Below are 27,902 nucleotides of genomic sequence, written 5' to 3' on the forward strand. Positions count from 1 at the left end.
AAGAACCTGTGCCTCAACTTTATCTGTGAATTGGGATTCCATGAGGACACAGTCACATCCCATGTGAAGGCACTTCCCCTCAGAAGTTTCCTATGTAGGTGATTAGCTTTGAAAACGGCAAGTTAAAAACTATTCTGGAAACCACATTTGTAAAAGCTCATTTCAGGAAATAACATACAATGGACATAAGATAATCAGACCTAGAAAGTTTAAAACTGGCCACTTCCACTCACAACATCCTTGCCTGCAAATCCCCAGGGCAGACTTCCCTGTGAAAGCTGCGCAGGCTGCGCTCTTTTGGGTCTATGGACTTGCCCCATGAGGAACCGCAGGAAAACTGAGTCAGGGACGGAGAAGTGGCAGGAAATAAACTCAAGGCCTGAAGCACTTTTTCTGAAATTACAAAAAGAGGGATTGTCTCTTCTGCCAGTGTAGTGCCTTAAACCACCGGGCAGGAAAGGGAAAACTAAGGTGAAGGAACAGAGAAAAACAAGACTCAAAAAGATAGAAGTTTTGGGAATTTGGATTTTTGTTTTTGATTGTTTGCCTTTAAACCATTTCAATGCCACAGAGAAAGAAACTGAAGCAAAGGAACACAGTTCTCAGACTCCCACTGAATGGCAAGTGAAGAAATAAGTGTTATTTATTTCTGTAATAAAAATGTTCAGAGAATTGCCTAAGAAAAGCATAACATATTCATTTACTAAATCAATAGTTTTGAGTGCTTTTCAAGTGACACGCACTGTGCTAGGTGAACATACTTGTCCCCTTATAGAGCTTATAACCTAGATGGAGAAACAGACAAACAGACCAACAAATACAATAATCACAATTGTGATAAGTGTTCTGAAGAGTTAACCAAAAGACCTAAATGAGAATAGCAGGAAGTCCCTTTCCAGAAGATGGTGCCAGTGTGTTGATAGTGTGTACCCTGATGTAATGAGTATGGCATTTGAACTCTGTAGTCTTCTCCCAAAAACCCACAACCCGGTCTAATCATGAGAAAAACAAGACAAACTAAGCTGAGGGGCAGCCTACAAAATACCTAACCAGTACTGTTCAAAACTGCGAGGGCCATGGAAAGCAAGGAAAATGTGAGAAACAGTCTCAGCCCAGAGAAGACTAAAGAGATATGATGACTAAGTGCAGTTGAGGGTCCTAGAGTTGAACAAGAGACGTTAGTGGAATACTGGTGAAATCTGAGCAAAGTCTGGGATTTAGCAATGTACCAATGTTAATTTCTGAGTTTTGACCAATATAGATTGGGACATATTAACATTAGGGGAATTGGGAGAAGGGTGTATGAGACATTTGTACTATCTTTACATTTTTATGTAAATCTAAAATGATTCTCAATTTTAAATTTTATCTTAAAATTTTTTTTAAGATGAGGACATGCTAGTTCTGGCAAAGATTTTGTATGTGTGTATGTCCTCGTCTGTCTGGGTCCTTCCTGATCAAGGTGCTAAGAAATCAGAAGTGAACAGTCTTCGTTCAGGTACAGATTCTCATTTCATTTAGAAAGAAGATTCATACTCTGAACACAATGCTTGTCAATTTTTAACCAGCCAGAGCTGGAATATCTCTTCCTTTCCTTCAGCCTCTAAAATGAGCTGGATCGATACAGCACTATTGTCTTAAATCACCTAAGATATTTTGTTTCAATTAGCTTTACACACAGTAAACTAAAAACTCTTAAACTTACAAGCATATTATGAATCTTTGAAAGGATATAGCACCAACTTCATTTTTTGTTTAGAATTAACTGTAGAAAAAGGCAATTTGTAAGTTCCACATTTTCTTACTATTTTCTATTAAATATATAAAAAACATAAGAATTATCAGAGCTTCTTTACTAAAAATCCTGACATTGCATTTTCACAAGTGAGCGAGAGAATAAATACTGATGAAAAAAATAAAAACCTTTCTATATGCTTTTTTTTTTTTTTTTTTTAATTCCCCTCCCCTCCCCTGGTTGTCTGTTTTTCTGTGTCTTTTTGCTGCGTCTTGTTTCTTAGTCCGCTTCTGTTGTTGTCAGAGGCACGGGAAGTGTGGGCGGCGCCATTCCTGGGCAGGCTGCTCTTTCTTTTCACGCTGGGCGGCTCTCCTCACGGGGTGCACTCCTTGCGCATGGGGCTCCCCTACGCGGGGGACACCCCTGTGTAGCACGGCACTCCTTGCGCACATCAGCACTGCGCATGGGCCAGCTCCACACGGGTAAGGAGGCCCGGGGCTTGAACCGCGGACCTCCCATGTGGTAGACGGACGCCCTAACCACTGGGCCAAAGTCCATTTCCCCTCTATATGCTTTTAAATACAGGGCATGGGCCACTCTCCCAGGGCCTGGGGAATTCTCCCAAATTTCACTCATTTCTAACTTAACTGTAGGGTCTGGGTGTTTGTCGTCCAGTAAAAGGCTGACAGTTCACCATAGATTTCAGTTTAGATGAATGTGTTTCTGTCCTGAGGACTGTCCAGCCCCAGCTCCATTTAATATTTCTGGCTAATCCTCAACAGCCCCACGACTGACTTTAAAGAGAGCAATACAATCAAACTGTCCATCCCCTCTCTGGACATCATCAATAATGGGGCCACCTTAGGTCTTTAGCATATAATTGGAAACCTCAGTCAGAAACCATTAAAATTCTTTATTCACTAGATAGAAAAATAACGGACATGTCACATAGAACTCCTTTAGTTAAGTCCAACATGGCTGCCCCAAAAGCAGGGAGGGGGAAATTACCTATGGAAGAGGACAAGATTAACAATCCTTCCCTGATCCTGAGGAGGCTTTCCTAGCGCTCAAGTGCATGGTCCACCTCCACTCTGGAAGGTAATGCAAACATTAAGTCAACCTGAGCTTTGATAAGCATCAAACAGCTAACGAGGAACAGTGCATGCCAGATGGCAGCTTCCTCTTGCCTGGAAGCAAGTGTAGTCCTGGGGCAGGGGGGCCCTGGGAAGAACACGGTGCCAGCTGTGTCTTCAATATTCCCTCTGTGTCTTATACTACCTCTATACCTCCAGCCCCAACTCCCCAAAACAGGACAGCAAACCAACTAGCCACAATTCATATCTATTGCCATCAGGGGAGGAAACATTCTGGGACAAGAAAACATTAACATAAGACAAAGCTGAAAATAAAATTAAAGTGAAGATACTCTCCTTATCTGCCATAAATAATAAAAACTGTGTTTCCTCTCTTCTGCATAGCATTGTGATACTAATAAATTCTTTCCTTGAGCATTATGTCTGGATCTCTAATTTTAAAGTTTGGAGATTTGTTTTTCTTTTCATTTTAACCACAAAGAGCATCTGTTGGCTGAAGTCATCTTCTATTACTGACATCCCCACTTTCCTCTTTAGTTCAACCCCCAAATGTGTGTACAATAATGGCAAGCAGAAAAATTCAACTGTTTGTTCTGCAGCCATCAAAAGGTTTTGAAACCTAGTTTAGAGAGAGATTGGCAAATGAGGCCAGCCTGATGCTCTCCATGTAGGAGTGAATTAGGAGGAGGGGTGGTGCTTCAACGACAGAGGCACAACATGAGAATATTTTCCTAGTTATAAGTGGATGTTTGCAGTTCCTGCTGTGCCCTGAGTCTGAGAGAGGGATGGTTGAAAACAGTGTTTCTCTTAATCACTTTCAGACAACCTGTTCAATGTGGTTCCTTTTGTCAAAATAGACAAGGAAAATGAAGTGTGGGGTATACATTGTAGCTGCATTCCCCCTTCTTCTCACTAATAAAACCCTAATTTTGTTTGGGGAGAAAACATATTCCATCCCAGGAAATGAATTTTGACTAGTTTAAATCAATCATGACCACCCCTCTGCCCACTTCCCCAGAAAGCCTTGCATCAAGGAGTACCATGTGACTCAGTTTTGGCTAACGACCTGTCAAGGGAAGTCTGGCAGGGTCTTCAGGGAACCCTCAGCTTCCCTAACAAGAGAGAGACATATTTGGTACTATCGTTTGCTTCCCTTTTCTTCCTGCCTTGAACACACATGTGATATCAGGAGTTGCAACGTTGTGCTATCATGAAGGGGGGGAAAAGGCCAAAGCATGCTAAAGGTGCCAGTTCTAATATCATTGCACCACTGAGCTAATAATGTCAGCTTTTTACATGAGAAAAATGAACCCATAAGCATGTTCACAGCAGAAATCATTCCTAAATTAAAATGTTAGCTCATCTTTGATTACTTTATTAGATGAGCACAGAACAGATGAGGTTTCTCTTGAGCAACACCAATGCCTAAATGGTCTCTATGTATATTTGGGATTTCCTTTAAAATCCATTATTTGTTCAGCTTTAAAGTTCGTATTTATATCAGGTTTACTAGAATGTGTCTTTGTGAAGGACCATCCTGTAAAGAAATGACATCGGTGTTTTACCCTCACAGCTCAGAACTGTCTTAAGCCAAAGGACAATGGGCTGGGTTCACCATCTGCCAGGTCTGCCTTGGCCACACACACAGTGAAATGGTTTTCACAGCAAGTCAACACTATTGTGCAATAGGAAGTCTCAGATACAGAAGAAAAAAGTTACTCTCAGTGAAAACAAAGACGAAGAGCTCCCAATAAGAAGGAAAAGCTTAAAATGAGGTTGTTACAACAGGAAAGTCTATGAAAGAGTAACCTCTCATAGGGGAAAGAAAAGTTTGCCTAACAGAATGAAAGGCACTATCTTTCAGTAATTGATGAAACCCAGGAAACAGAGTCAAACACTTTTAGACACTGACTCAGTGACCATTATGCAAACTAACGATAAGATGGCCTGGTTTCTGATAACCACCACCTTAGAGGTACTAAAGGGAGCCCACTTGCCTTATAAACCCAGGCCTCCTGGACTGAATGACTTACATACCAACATACTTAGGGAAATTTCTTCTGAAAGTACTAAACAACTCCTATTAGAGATTCTTCACAAGATCTGAGTAGGAAAAATCATTCATATTAAAATTGAAAGTTTCTTTTAAAAATAATTCATATACTTTTTGAAAACATATTTTTATTTATTTTTAAAAGATACTTACATTACATAAAATATTTTTTAAAAGATTATAAAAAATATAAAGGGGGAAGCAGATGTGGCTCAGATGATAGGGCCTCCACCAACCATATGGGAGGACCCAGGTTCAATCCCTGGGGTCTCCTGGTGAAAAAGAAGAGAAAGCATTACTACACAGTAAGCCAGTGCCTGCGTAGCAAGCCGAGAGCCACCACGGTGAGCCGAGAGCCCGCACAGTGAGCCAAGTGCCCACAAGGGGAGCCAAGTGCCCGCATGGTAAGCCAAGTGCCTGTGTGGGTGCCTGCGCAGCAAGCTGAGTGCCCACGCAGTGAGCCAAGTGCCCATGCAAGTGCCCATGTGGTGAGCCAAGTGCCTGTGCAAGTGCCCACATGGTGAGCCTGCATGGGGAACCAGTGCCTGTGTGGTGAGCCAGTGCCAGCGCAAGTGAGTCATGCAGCAAGATGAAGACACAACAATAGAGAGACAAAAGGGAGAATCAAGGTGAAGCACAGCAGAGACCAGGAACTGAGGCGATGTAACTGACAGGGAAACTCTCTCCACATCAGAGGTCCCCAGGATCGAATCCCAGTGAATCCTAGAGGAGAAAGATGAGAAGTCAAAAAAGAGAAATAGATACAGAAGATCACACAGCAAATGGACACAGCAAAAACAGCAGGGTGGGGGAGGGGAAAGGGAAGGAAAAACAAATAAACACTTTCTTAAAATATATATATATATATATATATATATATATATATATATATATATGTAGGGATCCCATATGCCCCACTCCCCACACCTCCCACTTTGCCCACATTAACAACATCTTTCGTTAGTGTGGTACATTCATTGCAATTGATGAACACATTTTGGAGCATTGTCACTAAGCATGGATTATAGTTCACATTGTAGTTTACTCTCTCTCCCACCCCATTCTGTAGGTTATGGCAGGATATATAATGGCCTGTATCTGTCATTCCAATGTCATTTAGGTCAATTCCAAGTCCTGAAAATGCCCTCCTATTACATCTCCTTTCCATCTCCCTACCTTTAGCACCTCCAGTGGCCACTGTCTCCACATCAACGATATAATTTTTTCCATTGCTAGAATCACAATAAGTCCATAGTAGAATACTAGTAAGTCCACTCTAGTCCATATTTTATTCCACAATCCTGATGATTCTGGGATGGTGATGCCCACTCCCCCTTTAATTGAGAGGGGACTTTGACCCCATATGGCTGAAGGATGGGACTTCCTTGCTTGCAGTTGTATTCTCTCCATTCCTTGGAGTGGCATTCACATTCTTTTAAGGAAACAGAGAGATAAGGAATTCTTCAAAATTGATGGCTAGTCAGATGGGTGAGATGATAGGTGAGATTCTACCACTGAAAAACTGACAACAACAAAAATAGATAATATTTACAAAGTGTTACTTTATACCAGGTACATTACATAGATTCGCTCATTCATTCATCAAAGCAACCTTAGGTGGCACTTACTATTATTGTTCCCTGGTGAATAGCTTAGGAAACAGATATAGCAAGGTTGAGTAACTTTCCTAAAGTCCCAAAACCATTAAGGAGTGGGGCTCAGTTTGAATTCAGACCAATTCCAGAGTCCATGCTATATTCCCTTAAAATTATCTCCCTTTTCCCATAAGATGCTGGAGCTCATCTGGGCTCCTTTCTGCAGGTACTCTTCTGACCAGGAAGTATCACTGGGCCATGGCCTGTATTTAGGCCTCACTAAGGGGCCAAGAAACACTCCAATGAGAGGGGTGCTTAGGGTGCTCCTGTTCTTTCTCCTCTCTGTACCCTTCCTTCTCCCCATTTCCACCCTGCATTTATATAATGCTGTTTACAGAAGCACACTCATTTAAGCACATGTGCTTTCATTGGTATTTTTAGATTCTTTGATATTCTTAGATTCAATAGAATCTCTCCTCCCTGCCTATGGGAGATCCATTTCCAAGAAGTAGCTTTCCTCCAGTTATTACACAACCTGGAGAACAAGTCAACCATAGCTGGAATTATTATTTTCCAATTTGTTTGCTCATTTTTGCCTCCTTCCCCTGACCGTAAGCTACATGAGGACAAGGATCATTTCTCTCTGGACCTAACATAATGCCTGGCACATAACTGTGGCTTAATATATTTGAAGAATGAATGAATGAGTGAGTGAATTAATGAAAAAAAAAGGAATCACAGGGAGCAGACAAGTTGCATACTGTGTCTGCCAATTCAAGATTGCACAGAGTCACATTTTTTTCCTTCTTTATCATTATCATCAGAAAATTAGCTGCAGATTACTGAGTGCCTATTAAGTGCCAACAATATTGGGCATTTTTACGTACATTAACTCATTTAGTCTTCACAAGCCATAAAGCGGACATTATTATTCCTGCTTTATAGATGAGGAAACTCAGACTTAGAGAAACCATTGAAATTATTTGCCAAAGGCTTCTAATTGCTCAAATTTCTTAACACAGTTTACAATTCCAACCTCATCTTTTTGTATGACTCAAACTCCAATCCAACACTTCATGCCCTATCAGTTAGGAATCTAAAGGGCTGCAAGTAACAGAAAATCAGAACATGTGGCTTAACAGAGGTTTATTTTTCCCACCTAAGTAGTCTGTAGGTAGGAAATGCAAGATTGGTATAGCAGCTGCATGATTGATGCAGGCTCCTTTTATTTTTCCTGTTGATAATTATGGTTTGTTGTCGTGTTTCATAAACACAAAATGGCAGCTATTTCTGTAAGTGTCTTACCAGCATTCAAAGCGAGAAGGAAGAGGGAAGAATAAGGAATGTGCCAGCCAAGTCTGCTCTCCTTAATCATGAAAACGAAACATTTACCAGGATCCCTCCAGCAAACCTCAGTAATATCTCATTGGTCACACTTAGCTGCAAGAGAACCCTCTACAGGGGAAGGCAGGAAAGAAAAAAGAAGACAGAAATGGTTCTCAGGTCCACCAACCAGCAGTGTCTGCCACACAGCCATCTAGAGCTACCATCAGATTCCCAAAATGGCAGGGCTCGCTCTTATTTCCCGATCTTTGTATGTGTTCTTTCTTCTCCCCTCTTCATCTCCACATAAATGTTTCATCTTCTTTGAAATCTTTCCTGACCCAGACAAGTGGCAGTTTCCTCCTACCACCACATCTTCCAAGAGTGGGTAAGTACCCTCCCATTAACTCTCTTAGCACCTTAAACTCACCTACCTTTGTTCTCATCTGTATTCTCCACTGGATCAAGCTCTTTGAACGTGCTGCACATGTCATTTTTATCATTACCTCCCAAGCATCCACCATAGTGTCTCACACAATAAGCCTTTATTGAATGGAAGAAGCAACAAAGCAAGGGATCAGACTCAGGTCTTTCCAATTCCACATTTCATTCTCTGTGCACTGTATTACATGACTCCTGGAAACAAAACAACATTTTAGAAAATCCATAGAAAATTAGCCTTCCCCTCAGAGGCACTACAGAGTTTTACTGTTGTCATCATCATCATCATCATCATCACATTTCTCACTACTCAGAAACAAGTAAAGTGGCCAAAAGTCAGGCAGGAAGACAACAGTCTGAAAAATAGCCAAACTAGGTGATCAGTCTCTGAAACATTGAAAGCTGAATATAACTAAGGAAAATATTTCAGAATTTAAGCAGGATACTGTGGTATACCTAATTGTAGCTCTAGCACTAACTGGCATTTGTTTTTCATTTTTCCATATGTGTTTGTACTTACAGACCATAGCTCATGCTCTGTGACTTTTTGAAATTGAATTTCAAATGCATTACAATGGCTCAAAGGTAATTGTTCATTCAGATGAAATGTACACCCAACAACCAGAGCTTTCAAGCAGATGAGGAATCAGAACAGGCCCCTCAGAGAAGGCTGATAAAATGTTATGCTCAACCTGGACAATGTTGTTAGAAATAAAGGAGATTTCTTTTCATCTACTAGCAAGATGCCATTCCTCTACCTGCTCCCTTGGGACCCAAGTAAGCCATAGTGTCAATGCCCTGGCCACCACGATATCAGAAATAAACCCTGGAGTACAGTCTAAATTGTCTTTGGGGGAAATGGACTTTGGCCCAGTGGTTAGGGCGTCCGTCTGCCACATGGGAGGTCCGCGGTTCAAGCCCCGGGCCTCCTTGACCCATGTGGAGCTGGCCCATGCGCAGTGCTGATGCGCGCAAGGAGTGCCCTGCCACACAGGGGTGTCCCTGCGTAGGGGAGCCCCACGCGCAAGGAGTGCACCCATAAGGAGAGCCGCCCAGCGTGAAGGAGGGAGCAGCCTGCCGAGGAATGGCGCCGCCCACACTTCCCGTGCCGCTGACGACAACAGAAGCGGACAAAGAAACAAGACACAGCAAAAAGATAGAAAACAGACCTCCGGGGGAGGGGAGGGGAATTAAATAAATAAAAATAAATCTTTAAATAAATAAATAAATAAATAAATAAATTGTCTTTGGCATTTTAATTTGGTCATTATAGACCACCTCTTCTTTTTTTTTTGTACTTCTCCTACTCAACACTCATACTTCACATATTTTAAGTGAGTCATCCAATTGTTGTCTGCTTTCAGCTTTATTATTATTGAAAAGAACCCTTAACTGCTGCAGTGATTTTAAATACATTCACAAATGTTTTGATACACCTTCCTTCAAAAGATAGAGTCTAATTTCCCTCCCCCTAAATGTGGGTTGGACTTAGGAACTCCGTTTTGGAAAATCAAAATGGAAATCATGGTGTGTGACTTGGAGGCTAGGTCATAAAAGGAACTGACTTCCTCCTCCTCCTCCTCTTCCTCTGCTCCCCCCGCCCCCCCCCCTCCCTTTCTCATCACTCACTCTGGGAGAAGCCAGCTGTCATGTCAAAAACTCCGATGGAGAATCTCATTTCTGGGGAAGTTTCAGACACACTCAGTGGCCATCATCTAGCCCTCACCTACTCTCCTCCTTTTACCCTCTTGCTTATTGCCATGCAGGTGTTTGGTAGGTTTCCATTTTGCAAGAGACCATAAACATGGTGGAGAGAGGTAGGGAGGATGACACAGTTTAAATCTCAACCATCCCAAGCTGCTTGCCAGAGCACAAGTATTGCCTTATGCGTGCCTTTTGCTCATTGGCAGGGCCCCCCTCCTTCTGGAATATATAAAACCCCAACCCTCAGTGTCCTTCATTTCTAGTGCAAAATGGGTATGCATGGCCACCAACAAGAAGTTGGCCTCCCTAGGGTCCAGCCACAATGGGATCTCCTCCCTTGTTCTTTTAGACACTTAGTGCTGTGTGCATAACAAAGCAGTAATTTGCTGAAAGTCTCTATTATGCCTAAGCCTGTGTTCCCATCATTCACCATATAGCAACTCACTCCACATCCATGTAATGAGGAACTGAGGCCTGCTGCCTACAGTTCCTCCAGCCTGGACAAGTCTCAGATGGCTACAGCCCCATGAGAGACCTTGAGCAAGAATCACCCACCTATGCTGCTCCCAAATTTCTGATGCACGGAAACCATCAGACAATAAATGTTTGGTATTTTAAGCCTGTAAGTTTGGTGATAATATATTAATTACATAGGAATAGATAACCAATACAACTACATTAAAGAACTATTTTATACAATCAAGATATCACCAATAGCTGATTATCCTAATGTCTTCCATATTTTATATAATTGGTATCATAATACAAATACAATTCTGAATTCTGCCCATTTTCATTTTATTATATTTCCCTTATTGTTAGGATGCCTTCAAAGTTAACATTTTTAAATGATTGAATAATATTTGATCACAAGAATTCCATATTTTGTTAAACCATTTCCATAATAGTGCACATTTCAGGGGTTTCCAGTATTTTCCTACTAGAACTATTGCTGCAGTTGAATATCTTGGAATATATAACGTTTTTCTTCTCTTTATGTATTTGGGTGGAATAAACTTTCACTATTGGAATTACTGAACAAAAGAGAGTATGAACATCTTTGGGGCTCTCATTTTTATCTTTCAAAAAGATATATCAATTTAAGAGCAATTGATAAGTATAACAGCTATACCACAATCATAATGATATTATGATCTTTTAAAAGCTTGGTTAGAAGGTAAAAAATGTCATCTCAAATATGCTTTACCTTTAATTTCTTTGATTCCTAGTAAAGATGTATGGCTTTTTATATGTTTAGTTACAATTTGTTTCTCCTTTTGTGAATCATTTCTTCCTCAATTTTATGCTTATCTTAGCCTTAATATGTAAATTGTCTAAATTTTAATGTACAATTACAAATTTGAAATATTAACCTTCTGTCATCTTTTACTAAAATTTTCAGGCTTTTGTCCATTTTTATTAGTTTGCTTTTTTCATTATAGAAAAAGTCATAATTTTTTACATTCAAATATATCAACTATTTTCCGTTATTTCTTCTATAACTCTCTATTGCTTCAAAACCATGAGAGTTGACATTCTTCCTCTGGTCTGAACCACTATTTTCTTCTAGTCTCTCTAGAATTTATGAAAAAGTCTTTTGTTTTGTGTTTTTTGTTGCATTTACCTCAAATTCATTTTGAGTTCATTTTGGGGTAGACTATAAGATGTAGATTTTTTTACAGAATTGCTCTCCTAGTTGCTGTTGCTTTTTTTCATTAAAAATAATTCATAGTAACTTGGCTTAGTAACTTAGTTACTTAGTTACTATGTTAACTTAGTCACTATGGCTCATTATCTCTAATGAGTCAAAGTAACTAGGGCTCATTGGAGATAATTGGAGTGTCACCAAAAAATATGCCAAGGAATGACAAACCTGAAACCTGTGATAGATTCTCATTGTCTAAGATTTCTTCCCTTTTTGTCTCATGGGACAGAAAAGGCAAGAGTTTCTGGGAAACCTGACTGGTTCCTCCCCAATCCCCAGGATGAATCATGATTTGCCCCTGCCAAATATTTAGGCAGGCTTATGTTACCATTTGGCCAATGCTATGTGAGGGGAAATCTGCCTGGGTCCTCTGGGAATAATATTTCTCACTGAACCAAAAAAAAAAAAAAAAAAAGGAACAATAGGGGGAAATCCCTGTTCTTCCATCAAAATTGCCACCTGCATGTGATACCCTGAACATGATGAGCACCTCGCAACTAGGAGAAGACAAGTCTGGGCACAAATGTTGAAGATGGCAGAGCAAATGAAAGGCAAGATTTGGGTACTCGGTTTTGTTGATGAGTCACAGAATTGACCAAGACTAGAATTGCTCTACCTAAGAACATGATCTATAAGATAATACATATCTCCATTTTAAAACCAATTTTAGATGTCTTTTCTGTTACTTTCAGCTGAAAGGATTCTAGCTAAAAAAGACTTTTTTGATATTTTCCCCTTGCTCATATGTTTCTCTCATACCATTGAGAAATCATGGTACAGGTTTAACCTTAAGAATTTGGTTCCTGAATTGGAAGAGGCCAAAAACCAGGGTATTTCTAGAAGAGTATTATGTAAACTTCCAATGTTAGACAAGTCAGTCTTTACTGCCCCAAGACCTTGGAGGAAGTTCCTTGAGAACTCTGTTTTCTCCCTAACATTTCAAGTGCTTTTGTGCTCAAGGTTCTTTGTCTTCTTTACCAGTCATAAAGTACACCTATCCGAACCCTAAGTACTTACAGTCTCTAACTATCCAGAAGGTGTATTGCAGTGAATGCAAAGCATCATTTTCTTCTGCCAAGGCAAATCTCAGGGCAAAAAAAAAAATTCCTCATTGCAAATTTCTAGATGCCTCTTTATCAACAACACTACATTAAAAACTGAGCTCTCAGCTAACAAGCTTTTTATAGAAAGAGTCCTAAGCTGCAAAGTTCTATGGATCCTGACACAGAGGAACAGTAGGGTTGGCCCTATTAACAACAATCTTAATAACAATTGCAAATACCCAAACATCCTGAATCTAAGTGAGAAATTCAAGTAAATCATATGGTTTGTCTACATCAGTGGTTTTCAGATTCAAGCTCCATAGAATCTGAGGTTTTCTGCAGAGTAATCTCAGGTGAGGGTAGAAGGAGGAATTGAGCAAGGAGAGCTCAGTTCTGACACCCTCTTTAAATGAAAAGCTCTTTTATCTCTATCTATATTTGTGTGTGTGTATAAAATCTTTTACAGGATATTCAATTGTGTGTGCATATGTGTGTGTGTGTATATACATACATACACACATGCACACACATATATATATATTTAACAGAATACCCAATTTGAGAAGTCATTTTTGTTTGTTTTAAAATCATTAGTCAACATTCAGGATGTTTGGAGCCATCCAACTGTTGTAGTAGGGTAAAATACACAGAAACAATCATATCGTAAAGGAAGAGAGAGAAGATATCATCTCTAATTATTTTCTTGTTACTATAAGTATAATAAACAAGACTATTTAATACCTTGATGAAAGATCAACATATCTGGGAAGTGAAAAAGATGAGGCTCTCAGTACTGGATCCTCACACTCTATCTGGTCTTCTTGATGGACTTGTGTGGGGAGACAGGTTCTCACTGTGCTATTAAAATATAATAACTTGACAGCACATATTACTGGCATAGCTCTAGTCGAATTGGCACCTAGACTATTTCTGTTGATCCCTAAACTTAAAGAGACCATGACCTCATCAGAAGTGTGTGTTTTAATAATTCATTCCATTTAAGGGCCCATTAAAATGTCAGAACTATCATAAAGCTTGTAAACACTTAGTTACCTCTAATGTCTTCAAAATAATAATGCATTATTGATGACATATTGGTTCACAATCACTTTGCTCTGACAAAGTCAATACAGCATACACATTCTCCACTTCACAGAACATGTTCATTTCTCTTCAGCTTGGAGACTTTTGGGCCTCCCAGAGTGCTTCCAATGGAGTTTTTTTTTTTTTTTTGCAATCCTCCCTTGTGTGGAGCCAAGGAGATTAAGGGCTGACATTTCACAGGGGAGACTAGCATAATTGATATGATTATGAATTTATCTGGATGAGCCACCAATCAGAATATACAAAAGTAAGAGGGAGCTGGGTAATTAGAAATCCTCTGCTAGTTGAAACTTTGTTTCATTGGATATTTAATGATTTCTCCTATAAAATTTCTATGAGGGTTTAAGCACTCAAATTTGATTCCAGGTATCTGTCCAATGGAGCATGAGCACAAAAAACTGCATTAGTTTGAGTATTGACCAAATCAAGAAAATGGGAGAAAAAAATCTCCAAAATATGGGGATATTGCCCCCTAAAAGTAGAGCTGCCACACCAATATTGGGAACTTACTATACTACAAATTATTTGTTCATTATCTGAAATTCAAATTTAACTGGGCATCTTATATTTTCTTCACTAAATCTGGCAACCCTCCTTAAAAAGGCAAGTCTCAATTCTTCACCTAACATTAAAAATGCTGACAGTGCTAGCTCAGTGGCAGTGCACATGGCAACATCTTCTCCTTTCTCTTCTGGGTTCCACTGACTTCCAGCTCCTGGCTGCTCCCCATGGCTTCCTTTCTTTCCACTTTCCTTTGCTTATAAGGACTTCAGCCATACTGGATTAAGGCCCACCTTCATTCAATCTGAGCACACCTTAACTAATAAAATCTCAAAGATCCTATTAACAAATGGGTTCACACCCACAACAGGGGTTGGGACCGGAACATGCCTTTTGTGGGGGAATAGTATCCAATCACCAGCAGGCTCAGACATTCTTTTAAGTTCCCTAGGAGATTCCAAAGTGCAGCTAAGATAGAGAACCAATATGCTGGAGGATTGTAATGACACAAAAATCTCAAGAGAAGCATATCAGGTGTATTAGGATCTACTGGTATGGAAATACATGTATTTTTAAACACTTTAATATAATTTTATCTCTGAAAAACAAAAAACTGTTTATAGTATGAACTACAAAAAATTAAGTACAACTGAGTGATTTGGACCTGTAAAGCTAGAGATAATGAAACCCAGGGCCTAGGACCTAGGACAAGTCCTAGAGGGACAGGGCACCTGGGAATTGAGAAAGGGATCAAGAGCCAAGAGGCAGGCAGAACTGAATGTATGCACAGGTATCCCACTCCAGAGAGCAGAACAGACCAAAGCTCAGGAAGGCAGACAACATGAACTAAGACCTCAGGCCAAGAGTTACCAGCCAGGCAGATGTATTTGTAATCCTGCTACACTTTGAAGGGCATCACTCCCACCACCTAGCTTGTCCAGGGCTCATAGGTGACAGGTATAAGCATTTTGCTGTGATGGGAAACAGTGGTATGGAAGAGAAGAACTGTTTTTTTTTTTTAAAAAAGAAAACATTTGTGAGCATGCAATACCAGCTGACCTACACCTGTGGGGGTCTGAAATGAGTCTGGTACTTAGGCACAGCTTTTAATCATGTGGGATTTTAAGCCAGTTGGATGATGCCTTTCAACCTCAAAGTTCTTTTCTGAGTCACAGGGTACCAAAATCTTTGCAGTGATGCATAGGTAGCATTTTAAAACATAAGATAAATGCAAAAGAAATGGCTTCACTCCACTGATGTCTTCATTGAAGACCATTATTTTCCTATACAATTACTCCTTACATGTACGCTATGTCCTCCCAAGTTACAGGCTTCCCTTTGACCTCCTTGAGGCTCCTCTGTGCTTTACTTGGTGTCTTGCTTACAGGACAATAGGGATCCAGTCCCTGGCTTGGTGCCCTGAAGGATGGATGCTCGGTGAAGACCTGCTGCCTTAATTGGATTAAGAAATTTAAGCAGATATTCCTCCTTCTAAAATAATTTTTGGTATTTCAAACACTGTATGTTTTCATTTTCTGCCCTATCTATGTCTTTTTAAGCCCTGTATTGACAGCTGTGTGGCTTTGGACAAGTGGTTAGCTTCTTACAGCCTCTTATATTCATCATGTAAAAAGGGGAGTGTTAGTAGTACCTACCTGCAGGTTTGTTATGAGGATTAATTCTAATTTAGTGTGAAAACCTTTAGCCAAGTACCTAAATACATTATAAGTACTTAGAAAATATTAGCTATTACTAGAATGACTACCACTCAACTTGGCCATTGTCCCTGAAAGGTTCTTGATTCAGACTTATGCATTTCATGACAACTCGCATAAACCAACTACCCACAGGCAGGTTTGCACTGAATGCTAGAATCCCACACTGAAAGCCAGGCATTTCTGAGTTACCCACTGTCTCAGCAACCATGAAAAGAAGTCATAAATATCCTACAGCATTCATTGACTACACAATAATAAAAGTCATTTCACATTTGCTATATCCCCCTCCATTTTCATTTTCAGTCTTGGTCTATATTTTACTGAGATTTCTATTCTAATAAAATAACATCATGCTTCTATGATCTTCTCTATGCAACAAAGCCTTGAACCACCTCTAGCCCCCCCCCCCCCCCCCCCCCCCCCCCCCCGCCTCAAAGACATAAAAGTAAACCTAGAGCCATATGGCACTGGATTAAAGTCAGCATATTGTTGTGTTGTATAATTTACTATCATTATAAATGATTTCTGAGTGATATTATAGTATTAACCCATTCTAGTGTGCAATGATTCATTAGACTTCTAAGTTTTCCTTCACAGCCCTGTCAGCTGTCTCTTCAATGGAGCTCAGCTAAATTTAGCTGCACAAACATGTTAAATTGCCAGCTCTGTTCCCTAGCCCAGCCAGCTGCCTGATGAAAGCTCCTGATGGTTAGGGAACCATCCACAGGGCTTCTGGCTTTAAGCACATAAGGAATACTGCATCTCCATATCTACAAGCTCTCATCTTAATTTATGGAAGTAATCAATCCCATCTATCATTAAAGCCATCTTAACTTGTTGCTCAAATTAAACTAGAAAATTTTAAGTCAAATGCCAAGCTTCTTAATAAGTTCACTTGCAAGTTTGAGAGTAGTAATTGGGATTCACAAGTGAAATTGTGGGATTCCTCCCAATTAATGAGAAGGATGTGAATTTCTTCTCCTTTCAAGGAGGGAGCTTCGTACTTCTATATAGTCAACAAGTAGCTAGGTAACCTTTATGTATATATAAAATGAATCATGTGTATTCATACAAATATACATACATGAAACAGAAGTGTGTCTCTGACCTTCCAATACCCTGCGTTCACCCTGTCTTTTAAGCTTCAAGTAAAATGTTTTAAGCAACAATACCACTGAGAAAGAGGGAAGCAGTCCCTGGGATCTGGAAGCTGGCCTGGTACTACCAGTCAGGCCTTGGGATTACCAGGAGCTGGCCTGGTCCTCACAGCTGGCCCTGATGTTCTTCTGATGAACATAAACAATTTCATGAAGCATCAACATTGGACTAAGCCACTAGGTGGTCATGATGAATCAAGATTCAAAAAAAACCACTCTATAATCATATCTGAACACATATAACACAGGAACATTGCCCAAACCAACAAAATGCCAAACATCCCCTATACTGGCTACTATGAGTGACTACTGCTTCTTAACCAAGTGCAGTTTCAGTCTCACTCACACTGTCTTCCCTCTAGATAAGATTTATTAAGATTCCCAGTCACAGAATTACCACCACTGCCTTGCAGCACCCAACCCAAAGAAAAGCCCTACTTTCTTAAACCCTCTCCCCAAATCATCTAACACAAGTTTAGACAACCCACATTTTCCCACAGTGTGTGTTCTCCTTGCTGTAGTAATAGCCCCAACTTGTTCAACTGCAGATGTGTTCCTGTGGTTTTTGGATAAAGAGGAAGAGCACAGACCAAAATATCACAAAATATCAGTACTTATCCTTCCTACTTGTATTAGTCAGCCAAAGGGATGTAATGCAAAATGCCAAAAATCGATTCGCTTTTATAAAGGATATTTATTTGGAGAAGAAGCTTACAGTTACCAGGTCATAAAGCATTAGGCACTTCCCTCACCAAAGTCTATTACTGCATATTGGGCAAGATGGCTGCCAATGTCTGCAAGGGTTCATGCTTCCTGGGTTCCTCTCTTCCTGGGGCTTGCCTCTCTCCTGGCTCAGCTGCTCTGCATTCTCCCTTTTTTTTTACTTCCCAGGCACCAGCTCAAGACTCAAAACTACCTTCTCTGCAGTTTCTTTGTAAGTTCCACCCACCAAGGGGACAGAGACTCAACATCCTACTGACATGGCCCAATCAAAGCCTCAATCATTATTTAATAAAGTAAAACTGAAACCTCTGAATCCAGTGTAATTTAATATGCCTGGAGAGACAGACCAGTTTACAAGCATAATCCAGTATCTCTTTTTGGAATTCACAAACAGTATCAAACTCCTATACTACCTTTTCGAAGGTCTATTCCTCTGGCATATTTGAGGGAAAGGGATGTTGATCTAGCTTCTGTGTCTGGGTCAATCCTGCTTTATGACTGTTCTGTAAATCCTAACCAGCCCCCTAGCCCCTACTTTACAAGTTCTGAGCCAACAATTTTTGGTCCCCTTTTCCCAGAGCACCACAAGCACAAGGCTGTGGGCAAAATAAATATCTGTGTAAGGATTTAGAAGTGATAGAGCACAGCATAGAACACATCACCTAAAACGGACTATTACACATCAATATGTAAATGTTTCTCAAATACTCCCTCACATACTGCCAACCTCCTTCCCCCTCCCTCCCTTTTAAGAATTTCTCACAATCTGGCTTCTACTTGCTCTGCTACCTCCATTGTACCGGCTTAGTTTATGTATTTGTCCATCCATCTACTTCTGTTTGTTGAATCCCCAAAATTGGGCCTCCATCTACCTCTCCCATATTCCTCTCTTGCTTATTTGTGGCAAGGGAATCACAATTTCTGTGAAACCATGCAAAGGAAGTTTTCATTTTTAAAACAAATGAAAATTTTTCTTCCTGGGTAGAATTTTGCTTTAGTTCTACTAAGAGGTGGCTTTCAAACCTTCTTGATTGAGAACCTAAATAAGAAATACATTTCCACTGCAACCAGTATATACACACACATACAAACATAAAAGACAGATGACAGATAATCTTATATTTATCAAATTCTCTCTGATGTTTTCTGGTTACTTCATTTTTCAATGAAAAAAAATTCTAGTGGGCTGCAACCTAGTACATTGATTTCTTGGCTCTCAAACTCAATGAAACATATTCTTCTAAAACAACCAGCATTTAAAGACAAGATTTTTTTCCCTCTAGAAGTAGAGAAGTAGATCCTACAATAGCATACACACGTGACCACCCGAGTTATCATATGACACAAAGAGCAGTTTCCTGAGCCAGAGGAGTAATTCAAGATGTAAAAATAAAATTTAAAAATAAATAAATAAATAGACTCTTCTTTCAGCAGGTTTCATAAGCAGCTTGGATCCACTTGACCATGAGGAGACTCAAAATAGAGCATTGATTCACCTGGTGATAGGTTTCTCTGAATGAATTTGTTCAAGTGGAGGAACTTGTTAAAGCCTAGGCAAAAACGGGGCATATTATAATAAGGCCACATTCACCTCAACATGTGACTGCAGAGGACTGGGGGAGATGGAGTAGGAAGCTCCAGCAATTAGTCCCTCTGCCAGAACAACTATTTAAAAGGCAGGAACTATCTGGATCAAGTATTTCGAAACTCTGGAGTCCAGTAGAACACTGTATAGCACCCAGGGAAGAGCCGGACCGCTGTCTCCCGCGGCGGCCATCAGCACCTATCCTCCACTCTCACAGCAGACCGCCATAGGCTCCAGCCTCTTGCTATCTCTAATGCCAAAAAGAGGCGTAAAAATTCACTTCCCCGAGAAGGGGGTGGGTGCTGGTGATAGCTGATCATAGCTTTGATTTTGATTAGCAACCTCAAACTGCTGGGGACCCAGCTCTGAGGGTAGCCATTTTCCCACCTGCCCCAGACAAAAGTGGCTTAGGAGACTTAAAGACGCTCAGGTCCTCAGAGCTGCAGAGAATAGATGGAGGATTGCATTTGCTGGGCAGGTCAAGAGAGCCCAGCTTTGGTGAGCTGTGGAAAAAGTTCCTGGCACCCCTCCTGATCACTTCTCCAGGATCTTACTCTGGCTGGGAAAGACTGATAGGAAACTCATTGCCAACATCCCAAAGCTACCCACCTGGCAGAAACAGCGTAAGACAAAGAAAGCAATATAAAAAATAATTGAGTCAGACAGCTTGGGAAAAAGCCTTATCTGCTTTAAACACCCATGAAAGTCTATCTTCTGGGAAGTAGAGTGGGCATTCAAACTCCTATAAACATTAGGGGAGCCCCAAAGCAACTAGCAAGTACAAGCTCAGGACAAGACACAGGCCCAGAAAAAAAAGCGATGACAAAAAAACTAAAATCAGATATGTAAAGGGAGCCATAACTAGCAATCCCACTGAAATAAAAAGGACTATAAGAGGATAATATGACTAATTGTACTCCAACAAAATTGATAACCTAAATGAAATGGACAAATTCCTAGAAACAAATTATCTACACTGACTCAAGAAGAAATAGAAGATCTCAACAAACCATCAACTAGTAAAGAGAATGAAACAGTTATCAAACACCTCCCAAAGAAGAAAAGCCCAGGACCATATGTCCTCACAGAGGAACTCTACCAAACAGTCCAAGGAGAATTAACAACAATCCTGCTCAAACTCTTCCAAAAAATTCAAGAGGAGGAACACTCCCTCTTTTATTCTTCAAGGCCAACATCAACCTCATACCAAAGCCAGATAAAGGCACCACGAGAAAAGAAAATTACAGACCAATATCTCTTATAAATATAAATGTAAAAGCCTCAACAAAATACTAGCAGATCAAATCCAACAAAACATTGAAAGAATTATACACCATGATCAATAGGATTTATCACAAGTATGCAAGTGTGATTTAATGTAAGAAAGTAAATTAATGTAATACACAACATCAACAGAATGAAGGGAAAGAACCACACAACCATCTTATTTAGCAGAAAAGGCATTTGACAAAATCAAAGCACCCCTTCTGATAAAAATATTTAGAAAACTATGAATAGAAGGAAATTTCCCCAACCTGATAAAGGGCATAAATGAAATACCCTCAGCTCACATCATACTTAATGGTGAAAGACTTAAAGCTTTCCCTTTAAGATCAGGAACAAGACAAGGATGCCAACTGTCACCACTGTTATTTAACATTGTACTGGAAGTTCTTACCAAAGCAATTAGGCAAGAAAAGGAAATAAAAGAAGCTCTAAATGGAAAGGAAAAAATAAAACTTTCCTTATTTTGAGATAAGATGGTCTTATACACAGAAAATCCTGAAAAATCAACAACAAAGCTCTTAGACATGAAAAATGAATACAGCGATGTGGCAAGGTACAAAGTTGACACGCAATAATCAGTATTGTTTTTATACACAAGCAATGAACAATCAGGTGAATAAACAAAGAAAAAAGTTCCATTTACAATAGCAAGTAAAATAATCAAACATCCAGGAATAAATCTAACCAAGAATGTAAAGGACTTGTATACAGAAAACCACAAAATATTGCTTAAAAAAATCAAAGAAGGCTTAAATAAATGGAAGGACATTCCATGTTCATGGATTGGAGACTAAATGTTGTTGAGATGTCAATCCTACCCAAAACAATTTATAGATTCAATGCAATTTCAACCAAATTCCAACAACTTTATCTGCAGAAATGGAAAAGCTGATCATCAAATTTACATGGAAGAGTAAGAGACCCCAAATAGTAAAAGCCATCGTGAAAAAGAAAAATGAATCTTGAGAACTCATACTTCCTGATCTTAAAATTTATTACAAATACACAGTAATCAAAACAACATGGTACTGACACAAGGACAGACATATAGACCAATGGAATCTAATTAAGAGCTCAGAAAGCAACCCTTACATTTATGGCCAACTGATTTTTGGCAAGAGAGCAAAGGCCACTCAATTGGGAAAGAACAGTCTCTTCAACAAATGGGGCTCAGAAAACTAGATCTTCATTTGCAAAAGAATGAAGGAAGACCCCTACCTCACTCCATAATCAAAAATCAACTCAAAATGGACCAAAGATCTAAATATAAGAGTTCGAACTCTCAAATTCTTAGAAAAGGTAGGAAAGCATTTTCTGGACCTTGTGTTAAACAATGGTTTCTTAGACTTTACACATAAAGCACAAGCAACAAAAGGAAAAATAGATAAATGGGACTTCATCAAAATTAAAAGCTTTTGTGATTCATAGGACTTTATAATGAAAGTAAAATGACAATCTAAGTAAAGGGAGAAAATATTTGGAAATGGTATATTCAATAAAGGTTGAATACATGGAATGTATAAAGAAATCTATCAACTCATCAACCAAAAGACAAACCAATGAGCAAAAGATTTGAAAAGGTATCACTCCAAAGAAGATATAAAAATGTCCTAAAAACACATGAAAAGATGTTGAGTATCATTAGCCATCAGGGAAATGTAAATCAAAACCACAATGAGGGAAGCAGCTGTGGCTGAAGCAATTGGGCTCCCATCTACCATATAGGAGGCCCAGGGTTCAATTCCAGGGACCTCCTGATGAAGGCAAACTGGACTACGCAGCAAGCTGGCCTGAGCAGAGAGCTGGTCCATGAGGAGTGCTGGCCCACACAGAGCTGGAGCAGCAAGATGATGCAACAAAAAGAGACACAGAGGAGAGACAATAAGAGACGCAACAGACCAGGGAGCTGAGGTAGCGTAAGAGATTGGGTGCCTCTCTCCCACTCCAGAAGGCCCCAGGATTGGTCCCTTGAGCTGCCTAGAAGAGAAGACAAACAGACACAGAACACCCAGCAAAGGACACAAAAAGCAGACAGCAAGCACAAAAAAAAAAACAGAAACAAAAAACAAAAAAATAATTGGGGGGGGATAAATAAAATCTTTAAAAAAACACATACAATGAGATTCCCACTAGAATGGCTCCTATTAAAAAACAAAAACAAAACAGAATACTACAAGTGTTGGAATGATGTAGAAAAATAAGAATACTCATTCATTGCCAATGGGAATTTAAAATGGGTGCAGCCACAGTGTAAGACAGTTTGGGGTTCCTCAGAAAGTAAAGTATAGTACTTATATATGACCTGGCAATCCCACTTCTAGGTATATACACAACAGAACTGAAACCAGACACTCAAACATATCTGCACACTAGTGTTCATAGCAGCATTATCCACAATTGTGAAAAGATGGAAGCAACACAACTATCCATCAACCAGTGAATGAATAAACAAAATGTGGTATACACACAATGGAATATTATTCAGTCTTAAAAATGAAGTTTTTGATACATGCAAAAACATGGATGAACCTTGAAAATATCATGTTGAGTGAAATAAGAGACACAAAAGGACAAATATTGTATGAGCTCACTGATTTGAAATCTTTAGAATAAGCAAATTCATGGAGTTGGAATCTAGAATATAGGTTACCAAGGGAAGGTGTGGGAATATGAAATAGGGAGTTAGGGCTAAAAATATACTGAGCTCCTATTTGGAATGATGGAAATGTTTTGTTGATGGATGGTGGTGATTGTGGTGTTGATCATAATTAACAGTACTGAAATATATATCCGAATATGGTGAAAAGGGGAAATATTAGATTGTATACATGGTAATAGAATAGAAAAAAATTTTAATCCATAAAACTGCACTACACAAACAGTGAGCCCTAAGGTAAACCATAGTTAATAGTATAATTATAAAAACATGCTTTCATCAATTGGAACAAATGTACCATACAAGATATTAATTATAGGGTGGTATAGGGAGTCCTGTATTTTATGCCTGATTGTTCTGCAAACTTACAACTTCTCTAATATATGTGTGTATATATATATATATATATATATATATATATATATATTTTAAAGCTTACCACTTCTCTGTAGTGAAAACTGTGGATAAAATTTTAAAGGTTGGTAGTATCTTTTCACATTTTTATTGTTTATAAATATTTACAATATATGGGTATGTTTTATAATAAAAAATAATAGGAAAAAATAAAATAATAATAAAGGATGTAACTGCAGTGGCCTCCAGTGATGAGGTAAAGAACCCAGTGGCTCAGTGGCCCTGGGTGCACATAGAAGGGCAAGGTAGGAGAACATGGTTAGGTAAAATGAAGAATAAGGAGAATGCAATCACAAAGCAGGCGGTTCTAGGGAGTCACTTTTGACATATAGGATGGAAAATTGCAAGTAGATAGATAAGAATAGGTCCCAAGAATAGGAACCAGCTTGCGAGGAACAGAAGAAGCCAAAGCAGTAAGGTGATGCTTTTCCCGTTACCAGAAACTGTTGCTCCAACAGGAAACAGATCAGCTTTTTACAGATGTTGATGCACCTTTCAACTGATCAGCAGCTCTCCCCATGCCAGAAAATCAACTAACTTGTAAATTTGAAGACCCCTCATATTTTTGCAAGTTGAAGCTCAATTGCTATTTTTTTTTTAAGATTTATTTATTTATTTCTCTCCCCTTCCCCCCATCCTCCATTGTCTGTTCTCTGTGTCTATTTGCTGTGTGTTCTTTCTTTGTCCGCTTCTGTTGTTGTCAGCGGCACGGGAATCTGTGTTTCTTTTTGTTGCATCATCTTGTTGTGTCAGCTCTCCATGTGTGCAGCACCATTCCTGGGCAGGCTGCACTTTCTTTCGTGCTGGGCGGCTCTCCTTATGGGGCACACTCTTTGCACATGGGGCTCCCTTATGCAGGGGACACCCCAGCGTGGCACGGCACTTCTTGCGCACATCAGCACTGCGCATGGGCCAGCTCCACACAGGTCAAGGAGGCCCGGGGTTTGAACCAGGGACCTCCCATGTGGTAGATGGATGCCCTAAACACTGGGCCAAGTCCGCTTCCCCCCAATTGCTATTGAGGCCAAATTATTATACATTAAGCCAGCAAGCTTGAAGATGATGATGATGGGACATAATGTTTTTTTTAAATTTATCTTTTAATTGAAGTATACCATGCGTACATGAACATAAACAATAAGTGTTTAGTAAAAGTAGTGAACTTACAAATAAACATTTATAGCATCATAAAGTGGCCCCATACATCACCCTACCACCAACACCTTGCACTGTTGTGAAATATTTGTCACAAACTGTGCAAGAACATTGTCAAAATACTACTACTGACTATAGTCCATATCTTATATTTAGTGTATTTTCCCCCAATCCACCCTATGTTTAAAATATATATTTTTAGTACAGAGGTTGTGAATTTACAAAACAATCACGCACGTGTGTAGAATTCCCATACTACACCCCTTCACCAACACACCACACCATTTTTTACAAATTATGAGGTAATATCACCAAACTACTACAATCAACCATGGTCCATAACGTACATTTGGCACACTTTTTCTGTATTCCCTTATTATCAACACAATATCTTTGGCATTGATGCAAGAATATTAGAGCATTGCTGTTAACCCCAGTTCATAGGTCATATCAATTGTATTTTTCCCATGCTTCTCCACATTCCCACCACCCTACAATGGAGATGTACATCTGCTATAGCTCACAGAAAGACACTCAACCACAATTCTCATCCACCTCTGGGTTCACTTTGTTATTCAGTCCCTAGATTATCCTCTAGCTTTCTTTCAATTAACATTTACATCCCTAGACTGTTCTTTTCAGCCACAATCCCATTTGTAAACTAGCTGCTACTCACTATAATGTGTTACTATCAACTCTATCCATTTCCACACTTTTCAGTCAACATAATTAAAACTTCTACATACATTAAGCATCAGTAGTCCTCCTCAGCCCTCCTCTTATCTCCTAATAACCTATATTCTAGGTTTTAACTCCATGTGTTTATTCTTTGTATTTAGTTCATATTAATGAGACCATGCAATATTTGTCCTTTTGTGTTTGGCTTACTTCACTTAGCATGTCCTCAAGATTCATCCATGTTATCCTATATGCCCCAATTTCATTTCTTCTTACTTCAGCATAGTATTCCATTGTATGTATATACCACATTTTGTTTATCCATTCATTGGCTGATGGACATTTGGGTTGCTTCCACCTTTTGGCATTTGTGAATAATGCCACTATGAACATCAGCTTGTAGATGTCTGTTTGTGTCACAGTTTTCAGTTCTTCTGGATATATTCCTAGTAGCAGAATTCTGGATCATATGGCAATTCTATATTTAGCTTCCTGAGGAACTGCCAAACTGTCTTCCACAGAGGCTGCACCATTTTACAATCCTACCAACAGTGAAAGAGTGTTCCTATTTCTCCACATTCTCCCCAGCACTTATTGTTTTCTGTTGTTGTTGTTGTTTTATAATGGCCATTCAATGCAATGTGAGATGATATTTCATTGGCATTTTGATTTGTATTTCCCTAATAACTAGTGATATTGAACATTTTTTCATGTGCTGTTGGCCATTTGTATTTCTTCCTTGGGGAAATGTCACTTAAATTGTTTGCCCATTTTTTAATTGGATTGCTTGCTCTTTCATTGTTGAGTTGTATGATCTCTTAATATAGAATGCAAATCAAATGCTTATCAGATATATGGTCTCCAATATTTTCTCCCATTGAGTGGGCTACTTTTTCACCTTCCTGATGAAGTCCTTTGACTCACAAGAGTGTTTAAGTTTGAGGGGATCCCATTTATACAGGAACATGTTTCTAACCAGAATTTGAGACAGCACCTGATTTTGACAAGTCACTTTTCACCAATTTTATCCTTAGACTTAGGTCTCCTCAAGCAGGGGTTTGAAATATGCATTCATTTTCTTTCCCTGAAGTTAAATTTATTTTCACTGGTTTTTAAGTTCAAGATAGCCTTGCTGGTAAGTTTATGATATGATATTTTTTTCCCAGAGGTAAATCTACAATAAATGAAATATATTTTCCCTTCAGTCGAAAGGGAAATATTATACTTAGATAATATTTATAAGTATAGCTATTTTTTTAAATGCTAAGTCAAAAATATCATAATTATTATACATTGCTGGCAATAATTTTCTAAGTGTTTCTAGTGTAAAGACTGGAAGTAATATTCATAATATGAACTATACTTCAAACTGAATATAGAATTAAAATGGAATTAAATAACCAAAGTGAACTGCATATCCAAATACTACATGCAAATCTGTTTAACTGTTTTATGTTAGAGTTACTACAATAGGAAATCACCAAAATAAAAATAATAAAAGCTACTATTTTTTAATACCTATTTTTATTGCAAGTACTGGATATTTTACATGTATTCGCTTATTTAATATAATAACCCCACAAAGTAGGTACTATTAACCCTATTTTGTAGATGAGGAAACTCAAGTGCAGAGAGATTAAGCAATCTATCCAAGGTCACACAGCTAATGAGTGGCCTGACTGAGACCGGTATGACCTGCATTTCTTGGTCCTACTAGAGGAGGGAGGCATACAGATATTTAATCTGGGGACAAGAATTGTCCTGGCCAAATGCCATCATCTTTACAACCTGCCAGGGAATGCAGAAGCAGAGGCCCTGGAGAATTATGGTCTGTCACTGAGAAGTAACCAGGAAGCATACTCACTCATGTGGAACTGAAGATAAACCTGTGTGGGTTTCTTTCCGAGAGCTAAATTCTCAGCAAGATCCTTTACAACAATTGCAATGGTTGCTGAACTGATTTAGCCAATGGGTTCAGGTGGGCTTTGGACATTTCCCCCCAAGCCTAGTCTGTAGGCTGCTCAGAGATCACTAGATGTGGCATAAAATGGTCCACCCACTGAGGACATTAAATGGGTTTAGCATCCCACCCAGCAGAATACTGTGGAAAGGTTGTTTCTTACAATGAATTAAAAAGACCCCCTTATGCCATTTCCCCCCAATCCTTCCTTCTCATAACTTCCTTGTCCCAATCTTCTCTCCAGACTCTTTTAGAACTCAAAGTATCTCCC

General features: G+C 39.3%; 1 long non-coding RNA gene across 1 annotated transcript in view; it reads right to left on the minus strand.

Annotated features, from left to right (window-relative positions):
- Positions 1-1,935: 1,935 nt before the first annotated feature.
- LOC139436749 (uncharacterized) overlaps positions 1,936-27,902 on the minus strand; it is a 62,606-nt gene continuing 36,639 nt past the window's right edge. The window contains exons 2-4 of the long non-coding RNA XR_011646099.1: positions 8,235-8,436; positions 6,059-6,404; positions 1,936-5,605 (exon numbers count right to left, since the gene is read on the minus strand). This is a non-coding gene — a long non-coding RNA (uncharacterized lncRNA). The remainder of the gene's footprint in view (positions 5,606-6,058; positions 6,405-8,234; positions 8,437-27,902) is intronic.

This window comes from Dasypus novemcinctus, chromosome 17 (genome assembly GCF_030445035.2).
Source record: "Dasypus novemcinctus isolate mDasNov1 chromosome 17, mDasNov1.1.hap2, whole genome shotgun sequence".
NCBI classification, from domain to species: domain Eukaryota; kingdom Metazoa; phylum Chordata; class Mammalia; order Cingulata; family Dasypodidae; genus Dasypus; species Dasypus novemcinctus.